Source organism: Pseudopipra pipra, chromosome 6 (assembly GCF_036250125.1).
Source record: "Pseudopipra pipra isolate bDixPip1 chromosome 6, bDixPip1.hap1, whole genome shotgun sequence".
In the NCBI taxonomy this organism is placed as follows: Eukaryota; Metazoa; Chordata; class Aves; order Passeriformes; family Pipridae; genus Pseudopipra; species Pseudopipra pipra.
Window position 1 is genome coordinate 35,582,759 of NC_087554.1, and position 10,607 is coordinate 35,593,365.

At 34.8% G+C, this 10,607-nt stretch overlaps 1 long non-coding RNA gene across 3 annotated transcripts in view; it reads left to right on the forward strand.

The window, feature by feature from the left end:
• Positions 1–10,166, forward strand: part of LOC135415956 (uncharacterized) — a 153,267-nt gene extending 143,101 nt beyond the window's left edge. For 2 of the 3 annotated variants that reach the window (XR_010431361.1, XR_010431362.1), the window contains exon 10: positions 2,233–3,535. This is a non-coding gene — a long non-coding RNA (uncharacterized LOC135415956). Of the gene's footprint in view, positions 1–2,232; positions 3,536–8,659 lie in introns of those variants that run through there. The other variant, XR_010431363.1, reaches the window with a different exon arrangement.
• The last annotated feature ends 441 nt before the right edge of the window (positions 10,167–10,607 follow it).

Consider the following 10,607-nt stretch of genomic DNA (forward strand, 5'->3'; position numbering starts at 1 on the left):
GTTTATACACAAACCTACCTATTAGCTTTCAACACCATTACTAAAGCAGAAGTTTAAGCGACTGTGAAAGACTGTGAAAAGAAAGACTTTCATGGACATTTAGTGGTAAGAGGTATAAAAACTAGAATACCTTTTATTTTGACATAAAACACCATTAACAGCATCTTTTCAAAAAAGAAGAGTGCAGTGGGATACATCCTTCAGCAGCGTTTACAACACATAGGTTTTCTGAAAACTAAGGTCTGAAAATAAATATGAATTTAAGATCTTACTCTATGTTCTTGATATTATCACCTAAGATTTCCCTCTTCAGTAAAAGTCAATTTTTTTCTACCGTGATCTATAATTAATTTTCTTTGGATGGAAACATTCGCGTTTCTTTCCATCTTGTTTCTTATCCTCCCGAATCATAAGTGCAGACCAGTACAACTTTCCCGTTATGTTTGTTGTGTCTTAAATTTTGCATTCTTTACATTAATGACAGACGATCTCAAGCATCAAATCCGATTGCATACTGACCATATTTGGTCTTTAGGATTAAGTGGCAATTATAAGATCTACAAACAACAGATGGGTAGAAGAATTCAAATTCTTTTGCCAAACCAGATATGTGCTGAGAATTTTGGCAAGCCTATGAACTGTTTGAATGGATAATGAAAATACTGGGCAAGGGATAAATGAAACAAAATACTGTGAGATAAAACAGCCTACTCAGTATGTGTTTCCGTGGTGAAGAAAAACAAAACAAAAGCAGTATTGAAAGTAATTGCATAAAATATAGGGTCTTGAAAGGACTCAATATTCAGGACACTGTGGTAGAATTTCCAGATGCTAAGGCAGGGGAGTGTAAAACTTATCATAGATTCATAGAACCATTTAGGTTGAAAAAGATCCTTATGGCTAACTCATACAGTAAACCTAACACTGCCAAGTCCACCATTAATACCTACATAGAAAATGACTGACATATATGTGTCCCACTTAACTGTTACTACATAATAGTGCACATGAACACGTAATGGAAGTCTGTGGGTAGCTCAAGTTCAAAAACTGTCTTTGAAAGAAAAATAGTGTGTTTCTGTTTATGCATGACAGACACAAAATTAAATCACCTTGATTTTCTGAAACAGTCAAGAATGTATCAGTTACTGACGATTCAATTCTATATTTCTTTTATATGCTTATAGCATTTTGTAGATAGAAATATTCCTAATTTAGTATATTTTATTCCCTTTTCCTGCCACTGATTTTTCAGTGTGCTCTCAGTTGTTCTCCAGTATCTATCAAATACTTTGTCTTTATATAGCAGTTATATACTTTGTTAGATCAATTTTAGTTAGTCCCAACATTTTTCCTTCTTTTGACATCAAATTTTTTCCTTTATTTCTACAGTTTTCAGTTAAAAATACACATGGTTACTGAAAAGAATAATTCCTAATATGCAGGGCTGTAGCGTAAGGATAAACAAAAGTTAATTAGGACACAGTCATTCAGATGATCCTTTTATCACTCTTTCAGCATGAACAGTAATGAATTAATTACAAACATTAAAATTATAAAATGACAGCTGATATGTTAATGGAATTTTTCAAGTGTTTGCATGCATGAGTTACACATTTATTTTCACTGTGTTTATGTTTTCTATGGCTCTTTGATTTGGTAGAATAATTTAGTTTGTAAATAAGACCTTAATTTTTAGTGTTATTTTGGAATTATGGCAGTTCTATCCACTTGGTACTTCAGAAGCCTCAAAGTAAGGATCTGTGGAATATATTTAAATCTCTGTCTGCCTTTTGACATTTTGATTGCACTAGTACAAAGTCAATATGTTTCAGCATAGAAACTATGTGATAATTTACTCAAATCAGTAATCTATCACATACACTCTACCTATTCAGATTAGTACACTTATTGTATGCATTATTGTATACTTATGCATGTATACATTTTTGTAGGTGTTGGCAATTTGTGGAATATTTCTGTAAACTCATTACTGGGAACACTGTACACATGTCATTCAAATGCTACACTCCTCAAATCAGCCTCTGGATTGCATGAAAATTTTAAGACTAAAGACTTCACAGTTAAAGCTTAGTAATTCTGCACTTCAAGAATGACCACTGTAAAGTATCTTCAGTGCATATCAAGTGTGAAGATTTAAAGGAGAAAATATAGCTGCTTATTATAACATTTGTATCTACAACTTACTATTATATTTTCTATTATAGTAAGAGTCTCTGGATTAATTTGAAGAACTGGAATGAATCAGGACAGTATGTTTTTTCAGTCCTTGACATAATAGCAGGCAAAAATAAAGGACTCCAAAAGTTCCCATTTGGCAGGAAGCATATGAGCAAATATTCTGGATGTATTTTTACAATGGTTCAATTATTTATTATAATAATTTATTTCCTCTTCTGATTTCCATATACTGTATCACCTTCGACTTATCTCATTCTGCAGCTGGAGAAGACAGGAAAGCCAAGCGTTCGCTTGAAAGGAAACCAGAAGAAAACTGAAACCTGATCTATGGTCTCCTTATCCTCTGCTAGAATATATGGCCACCACAGCTGAACTGGTCATCTTGGCATCTTCCCAAACAAGTTAGAGACTTATGAACTAAATGTCTCTGTACTTAAACCCTTTAAGGACTTTTATCGCTAGAGGTGTTTGGACCTTGTTTTTATGGGCAAGGAACTGAAGAGCATCAACAACCATTTTCACACAAAGATATGGCAGACCTCCATTAAAGAACTCTGGCTGCTGGCAAATATATTCCAAAGGGAATTACTGGCTATAAACCTAATGCAAGAAAGACAAAAGTTAATAATGAAACAAAGTAACAAAATAAAATAAAGCTGAAATTAGTTTCAGACCATGACTGAAGATATCTACATGAATAAGATAAATTAAACAGTTGGTATGGATCTATTCATGTCATATATTGTAGTAAATATGTATTCTGAATGGCTCTTGTGCCTCTAAGCTGTTTTCTGGACTGATTATCCAATTCTGTCACAAATATAATAGATTGGCTTCTCTTTTATTAGGCAGATCTATCTTTTCTAGATTAAATGGAATTGTACATGTTGAACACTAGTGCAGAACTCACAGTATCTTCTGGGGCCAAAGATTACATTTCGAAAAAAGAAAAATACACTTACATTAGAAAAGAACAAGATTCCTTCAAGAAAGTATGAACAAAAGAATGTCTCAGCCAATGTCCTGTATAACTAGAAAAATCATGTATTTTTTCCTTTGTTCAGCCACATACTTGGTCAGAACCCTATTGGAAATATCTACGGTAATTTATTTCTCTTCACCAAACTAGCCATAATCGCATCAGTGCAGAAAACGGCGATTTGTGGTATTGAGTTGAAAACAACAATTTAACACCTACCCGTAAGTTGCTGTCAGGGAGCTAAAGAAGTCAGGAACATCAGGAACATTATATTTTTAACAAATTGTGAAGTTTATTTTGCTGAGAAGCAGCTCATGCCTTCCAAGACTATAATAAAAAATTTGACTGACTTCAGTATTTCTCTTCTTTTCCTTATTGAGCTTATAGTTGTTTTAAGGGAAAAGAGTATTGTACACTAGTTCTGACTGATCAACTCATCAATTTCAGATATACCATATTCTGAAATGGAGAATAAAATAATGTAAAGATGTGAATCACCTTGGAGATGGATCATATCACTGTAAAACAAATAATTTACATTTAAATAACTTACCTCCTTTTCACCTAATTTAAAAGTAATCTTTACTCTTTCTCAACTAATCCCCAAATTTATGAGCTAGTTTGATCATATTTGTGCAATAAAATTGAAAATTTTAGATAGAGCAAGTAATCAGTTTTAGTCTCCTCATCTGTGTTTCCAATCTCATTACAGATTGCAATTTTCAGTGCAGATTACATGATGACCCATCAGTGGCTTTGTTGTTTCTGAATTACTGATTCCTCGCCTATTGCCAGATAAGAACAAAGACTATGCATCAGTCTGACAGCTTGCAAACAGAAAATGGGCTTGTAGGATTGGATTTAAATCCCAGGTGTAGGGGATAATTACCACATCAGTCATGCAGTAACTGAAAAATGGTATTTCAACAAGAAAAATAGCATTCCTTTTATAGTGCCAACAGAAATAATTTTTTGAGGCTTCACACTGATTCAGTGCATCATTACATGTGCACTGTACTCATTAAATGTAATGTTTGTTACAACCTTAAAAATTTATTTTTTCAGATACTTTTGTGGCTGAGTTAGCTCAAATCAAGATTTGTGAAACCTTGACAATGCTGAGGTCATTCAAAGGTATAATATACATTATACAAGTGAAACAACAGCAGAGCTAAAAACATCCAAAACCTCTTCTGCTTCAGGGCAAAAAAAGAAGACTAAAGTAGAAAAGAATAAATCTTACTTTGGAAAATCCTCTGGGGTTAGACCCTTTGATGCAGGACTTTTCATTAAACTAAATTGAATGGTAATAAGATGCTATCATCATTTGTGTGGGCTTCTCTATTCTATACTTTTCAGTAAACAGGATACTGTTATCAACAATTTTATACACCAACAAATTAAAAGCATGATAAAAATAAATCATAAACAAACTAATTTTTTAATTTCACATTATCGGAACAGAGATTTACTGTATAATTTATTTTATAGCTAAACTATGATCAATTTTACTTTCTTATTTAACAGACAGTGAAGAAGTAAGCAGATTTAACAGAGTACTCTATGGGTCTAGAGAATTAGCAACTGAGAATTTGGAGGAAGGAGAGGGAAGACACTTGTTAGTTATCTCAAATGGAAATACTTTCCCTTGAATTCCATATCAACAGTGAATGTCTGAGTTGTGCCAGATGGACCATCCGTGCTCTGGACTTCCCAGGGATATCTTTGGCAATACCCAGCTAAGGTTTATAAATGTCTTCTGCACTATTTTTCTAAGCTTATCAAATGAGGGTTTTAAGTGTCTTGTAAGAACCACTCCAGGCTTTAGCAAGGAACAGGAATACTTGGATTATTTAAAGAAACATAAATGGATGGCTCAGTCAGTGCCATGTCTAGGTAAAAGGGTCATCTCAATGACAGAAAACAATAACATGCCATCCACAGAGCTTTTCATGTAGTTTGCCAGGTCTTGGTTTATCTTTGGTACTCTCACAATTATGTTGGATACACACGTAACTACTGGACAAGCTATGAACAAAGGTAACAGTTTACAAACCACTACCAGCATTTTAGACACCATTATTAGGTTTATAGACAATTAACCTGACTCAAACTTCTCTTTTTCTCTACTAGAGAAAGAAGTTATTTCCTTTCATCCACCTAAAATTAATCTTCCTCATTGATTTGGACTTTTCAAACATAGGGAACGAGGAACCCTGGGCCTACAGAATATTTCAGGGCTCAATACTTCTACCTTGAATGAGTTCCATGCAAACGATTACGGTCTCCCCAGGGTACTCTTTGTATTCAGCACTGATATTCTCATATACGGCCTGTGCTAAACTGTCTCCAAAACTGCCTTCTACATAGGTTCAGGAAAAACACAGAAGTGCTGGAAAAAGCAATTGGGAAAGCTGGGAAGCACTGGCAAAGCTACTACACCCAGGAAAAATTTAGGATGCTTTTTCCAGTGTATTATATTCTTTAAGAGATAGGTCCATAAAGTTTTGCTCAAGGGTCTGTTTTTGTGGAAATTTGAACAAATTAAGAAGTTTCTTTTTTGGCTGGTACTGGTAATTGGGCATTGCTCATCATGCCATTTAATCCTGTTTTGTGGGGAGAGGGAAGAGCTATGTCAGGCATATTGATACCTCAATATTTAAAGAGGATATAAGATTGTAAGAGAAATAAATAAGAGACTGTTTCAACATCAATTAATTCATTGTCCTGAATGAATACAACAAGGATTTGCAAGTAAGAATGCTGCCACATAGTTCAACAGGAAGAACATAAGGTGAATGTTATTAGTTTCCAAATTGTTATTTATATTCGTAGCTTGCTGTAGTTCTCACTGTCTTCAGAGGAGAACTCTAACAGTCACATCTAAAGCAAATTAGTTACGCATTTTGTAATAGTTTCAAAGAGTACTAGGAGAACTAGAAATGGCAGTGCTGCGATCCTTGGAATAGTAGTGTATAGTTACTTGCAGATCAGGTGATAGCATTAATGCATTAATATCTCACCAAGAAAAGTGAATGCAACTAGAAATTAACATTTTGTTCTGCTCTGGAAATGCCAACTGCTGTAATGCCAGGGAGAATGGAACTTAAATGCATGCGTGCTATTGTGACTTACATGTAATAGATAAATTGCAGAGTCAATAAAAAGCAGATTTAGGGATTATAGAATATTTTTCAATTGTAGAGTATTTCAGAGACAAATGTATTCTATACCTTTCTTTTTTAGTTTTCATGGAGTTTTTTTACATCAAGTATCTTAGTTATTTTGAGTTCTCTTTGTTCTACATGAAGTATATTTTAAAAATTTAGCATTAAAAAGACAGTCATGTTCTTATTGAAATCTTCAGTTATTTGAACTGTGCAACTACTACATCAATCTTCATGTATATGTTCTGAAGCACTGGCTATTATGGAGGGTAGCATTAACGCTATATGATTATAATATGTCTTGCAAATCTATCTTGCAAATATTCAATGACATGAATATTACATCTCTGGTATAAGAATGACAAAGATTTACATTTTTATTTCTTCCTAAGATTATTTTTTTTCTTTCATTCTTTTGTTTGTATCCTAAGACACAAATTATCAGACAGTCAGTTAACTTGAACACAACAAATATAAGGACAGCAAACAGGTAAATGGGCATGCAAAACACTAATTTACACTTGCAAAACAGGTAATTTCACACACTGGTGGTAGCCTGCACATACAATTATTCAGTTGTTCATGCATATGCATGGATTCAGCACAATTACCTTTTTACATAAGTGCATATATTTCACAGGCACAGTTTAGTCACTGATATTTAGTCATCATGATTTATGTGCATGTTTAAATCCTGCTGTGTTCATTCAGAATAGAATATAGGTTCATGATCCCTTTGCTTAAGGCAGCTCTATCATATCAGTAAATTCTGGTCTGCCAAGAAATACAGCTTGAACAAACATCAAGGTTCAGAGCATTCCATACCACTCAATCTCTTTCTTTTCAGTAGCAAATATCATTTTCACAGAACATGCATCTCCCTCTTCTTCGCACATTTGACTTTCAGTATTTTCAAGGAAAATATATGACACAAAACCACAAGATGTGATGGGGTAACAGATAAAACATTTAAAACATGTCATAATGTGATTTTCACTCTATGGCATTTTTAAAATAAGACCAAGTCTGTTTATATCCAAATGTTTGCATCAAGTCTTATTAAAAAAAACCACAGCAAAAGGACCTCTAATTCTCTTTCTTATTTTATGAGTCCACAAAAAATTGATTTTAAAAATTTGTGTTCCTGAGACTTCTTTTTTTCCCAGACTGAACTAGGCCCAGAAGACCAATTGAAAGAAGAAAAGAAATCCTTGGCTTTAAGCAGCATGCACACTCTTGTCTGGTTGCCCTTGTCTTAACTTTAGCTATAACTAGAAGAAATATAACACCATTAAAAACAATAACAGAAGTTCTTGGTGCCAATCAATATCTGATCTCTTCCTTATTTGGGGATGTATAGCATGAAGCAGTAAAATAGGCAGATAGATATAAATTCCAAACACTAATCCCAAACCCTAACCTCGTTTTATAGTTAGAAAACTCATTAGTAGAACAATAGAAAATGTAAGTCCTTGGCTTCAGCTGACAACAGCATTCTTTCTGATATAAGCTAATATCTTTTCTCATTTATTTTGTGTAAATGAGGCTTTTAATTTTATCTATGTGTTAGGATTAGGTTTGGTGCTACAGTATGGATTGGAAATCCAGAACTTCAAATGACCAGTTTACCAGTTTATTCTGGATGCTGCCATGACCTCAAAGATATGGCAAACAGAAAACACCCTTTTAAATGAAAAATGTTGTAAGACACACATTCCTGAATGCTACAGAGCCTGCAGCACTGAGAAAAAAGCTGGTGACAATGTGGCCAATTTTGTTGTTTGGTTTTTTTTTTCAGTTGGAGTTGGTTTCTCCTGTTGGATTAATGTTAGGGTTTATTTGGAGTTTAATTTTCAGTTTTAGAAACCAAAGCATCAAGATCCATATTTCCTTTCACTATCCCCAAGCCCTGCACAATTATAAAGAGGTCTGGTAACTAAAGATATAAATAACCTAGTCCTTGCTTACTAAATTAATAACATAATGGCTTTGCCACAGTCTGTCAGTTTGGCATTGTTATAGCATGACTTCAAGAGTGTATGTTACATTCTCCTGGGATGTAGTATGAAAATATGAGGGAGTTTCTATGCATACAAGTCTATACATCCAAGAGAAACAAAACTAATGTAAATGTTCTGCTATTTGCTAAAAAATAATGCTATCTCTTGAATTGAATGAAACCAGATGCCCTGAGCATTAAAGATGGCCTTGGAAATTCACATTTTATGATTTTATAAAGCAAACTGGGAATATTGTTAAGGCTAGGCTTTAAATTTGTTGTATCTAAACACAATGTTTCTTTCTTCTTTAGATAAAATGACAATCATAACACACTAAGTTCTGGAGGACTGACATCTGGCTCCTTGGCAGACACCTCAGGCAACTGCGGTAATGACTTTGGAGATGGCTGTGTATCTGTAATAGAGTTTTTTGTCTGGATTGTATTAACCTCTTACTCTCTAAGACATTTTGTCCTATAGCTCATATTGGAATTACTGAACCACTCATAACCCTGACTTACAAGCATTTTCTTGTATTTCAATCTGCTACTGTGTGTTGGTTTTGCTGTTTGGGTTTGCCCCCCTCCCAGGAAGCTGTAAGCATACTTTGCAAAAACTTCAAAAGGAAGGTTTTGTCAACTGGAATTGTATTTTTAATGCTTGATAAAACTGAAGATTTTAGACAACACTTACTGCTTCTTAAGAAAAGGTGCTATAAAGGAAGTGCATACCTACTGAATGCTTAGAATTGAGAACTGCACCTCAAACTCACTTGTATGAAACAACGATTCTAATTATAAAAGTTAAAAAAGAAAAAAATAAATATTTCTTATAAGAAGAGTGTGTATGAAAGTATAAGGGCAAGTGTAGCAGGGAAGGATGCTGCAACTGAAACCACACACTGTTGAAAGTTCAACGAAAACAATATTTATTACGAAGAGGTGGCCAACAAAACGAAAACCCGAGAGAGAGGAAGGAGGAGGAAAATTAGCCCTCAGTACAGCTCCCCATCTCACCCAGACATTGCTTATGAAGTTTTGTTACTGACTCCAGAATGCCTAAAATTACCCATAGCAGAAGCTGCATTCTTGGAGTGTCGGCAGGCTCACAAGATAGCGGGCGTCCCCGCAAAAGGCAACGTTGTCCTTTGATGTGAAGCTTGCGGTCGCTCCCAGCACGAGCTATCTGCTTATTATGCAATTAATTGTTGACATCGCCCTGGGCAGGTATGGCCAGCACTGCCCAGATAGAGGCCTTCAGTGCTTCCCCCCATTATGTAAGTGGTATCTCTTCTGAGCTTGCATGGGTACTCTGGAATGACCCCGCATCTGCATGCTGCACCTCAGGGGATCTTTCCTAAAAGAGTCTGGGGGCTTACTTCATCCTCCTCCTCTTCACTTTCTTCTACAAATGCCCTTGAAAGGCCATCAGCCAATAGGAAGGTACCAATTAAATATAGTTTATACAAAATGCTCCCTTCAAGGACAAAAGTTCTCGTTTATCAGTGCTTGTTTTCTCCTAACTTGGCAGGAAAAGAATAAACTCTCACAGGTGGCCGGGCCAACCACAAACCGAAAAATAGCAGCATCTAATTAAGCATGAATACAGCAAGCATAGCACACAGTATTTTTAACTTGGAGCTGAAACATTCTTGAATGTTTTTAGGTCAAAATATTTGCCAAATTAATAGGGAATGAATGGAAAATGTACTTTCTTCACTTTTTTGAGGTATATAGTAAAATCTGTGTGATCTATTAAATGTCAGTTAGAAGATATCTGAAATCCTGTATTTTGAAATAAAATCACTTTTTAACTCTCCTAGGTTTCATTGTAGCTGACTGATCCACATCATGTATAAAACCTAGAAACACTGACTGGATCCATTTATTTCCTGGAGAAGAATTGTAGATACCTTGGACAGATCTTCTTAGTGTATGAGAATCATCTATATGGCACAAGAGACAACTAATTTCATATTTACAGTCATTCTGCAATTTAAATTCTTTAACTTTCCTTGCCCATATACAACTAATGTTTCAAATGTAGTCACCAGGTACAACCCCTAGGCAACAGTACCATCTTCTGTACTGTTTATGAGGTAATTGACCTTCAGAAATCTGAACTTTGTAGAAAGAGGCACAGCACAGCACCTATGCAGACAGATAGCAACAGACACAGTGTGATAACTAAGACACAGGACCACGAAGAGATAGCTAAATGTCTTTCTTTTGATCTAAGAAGCACTATGAAGTTAAAAAG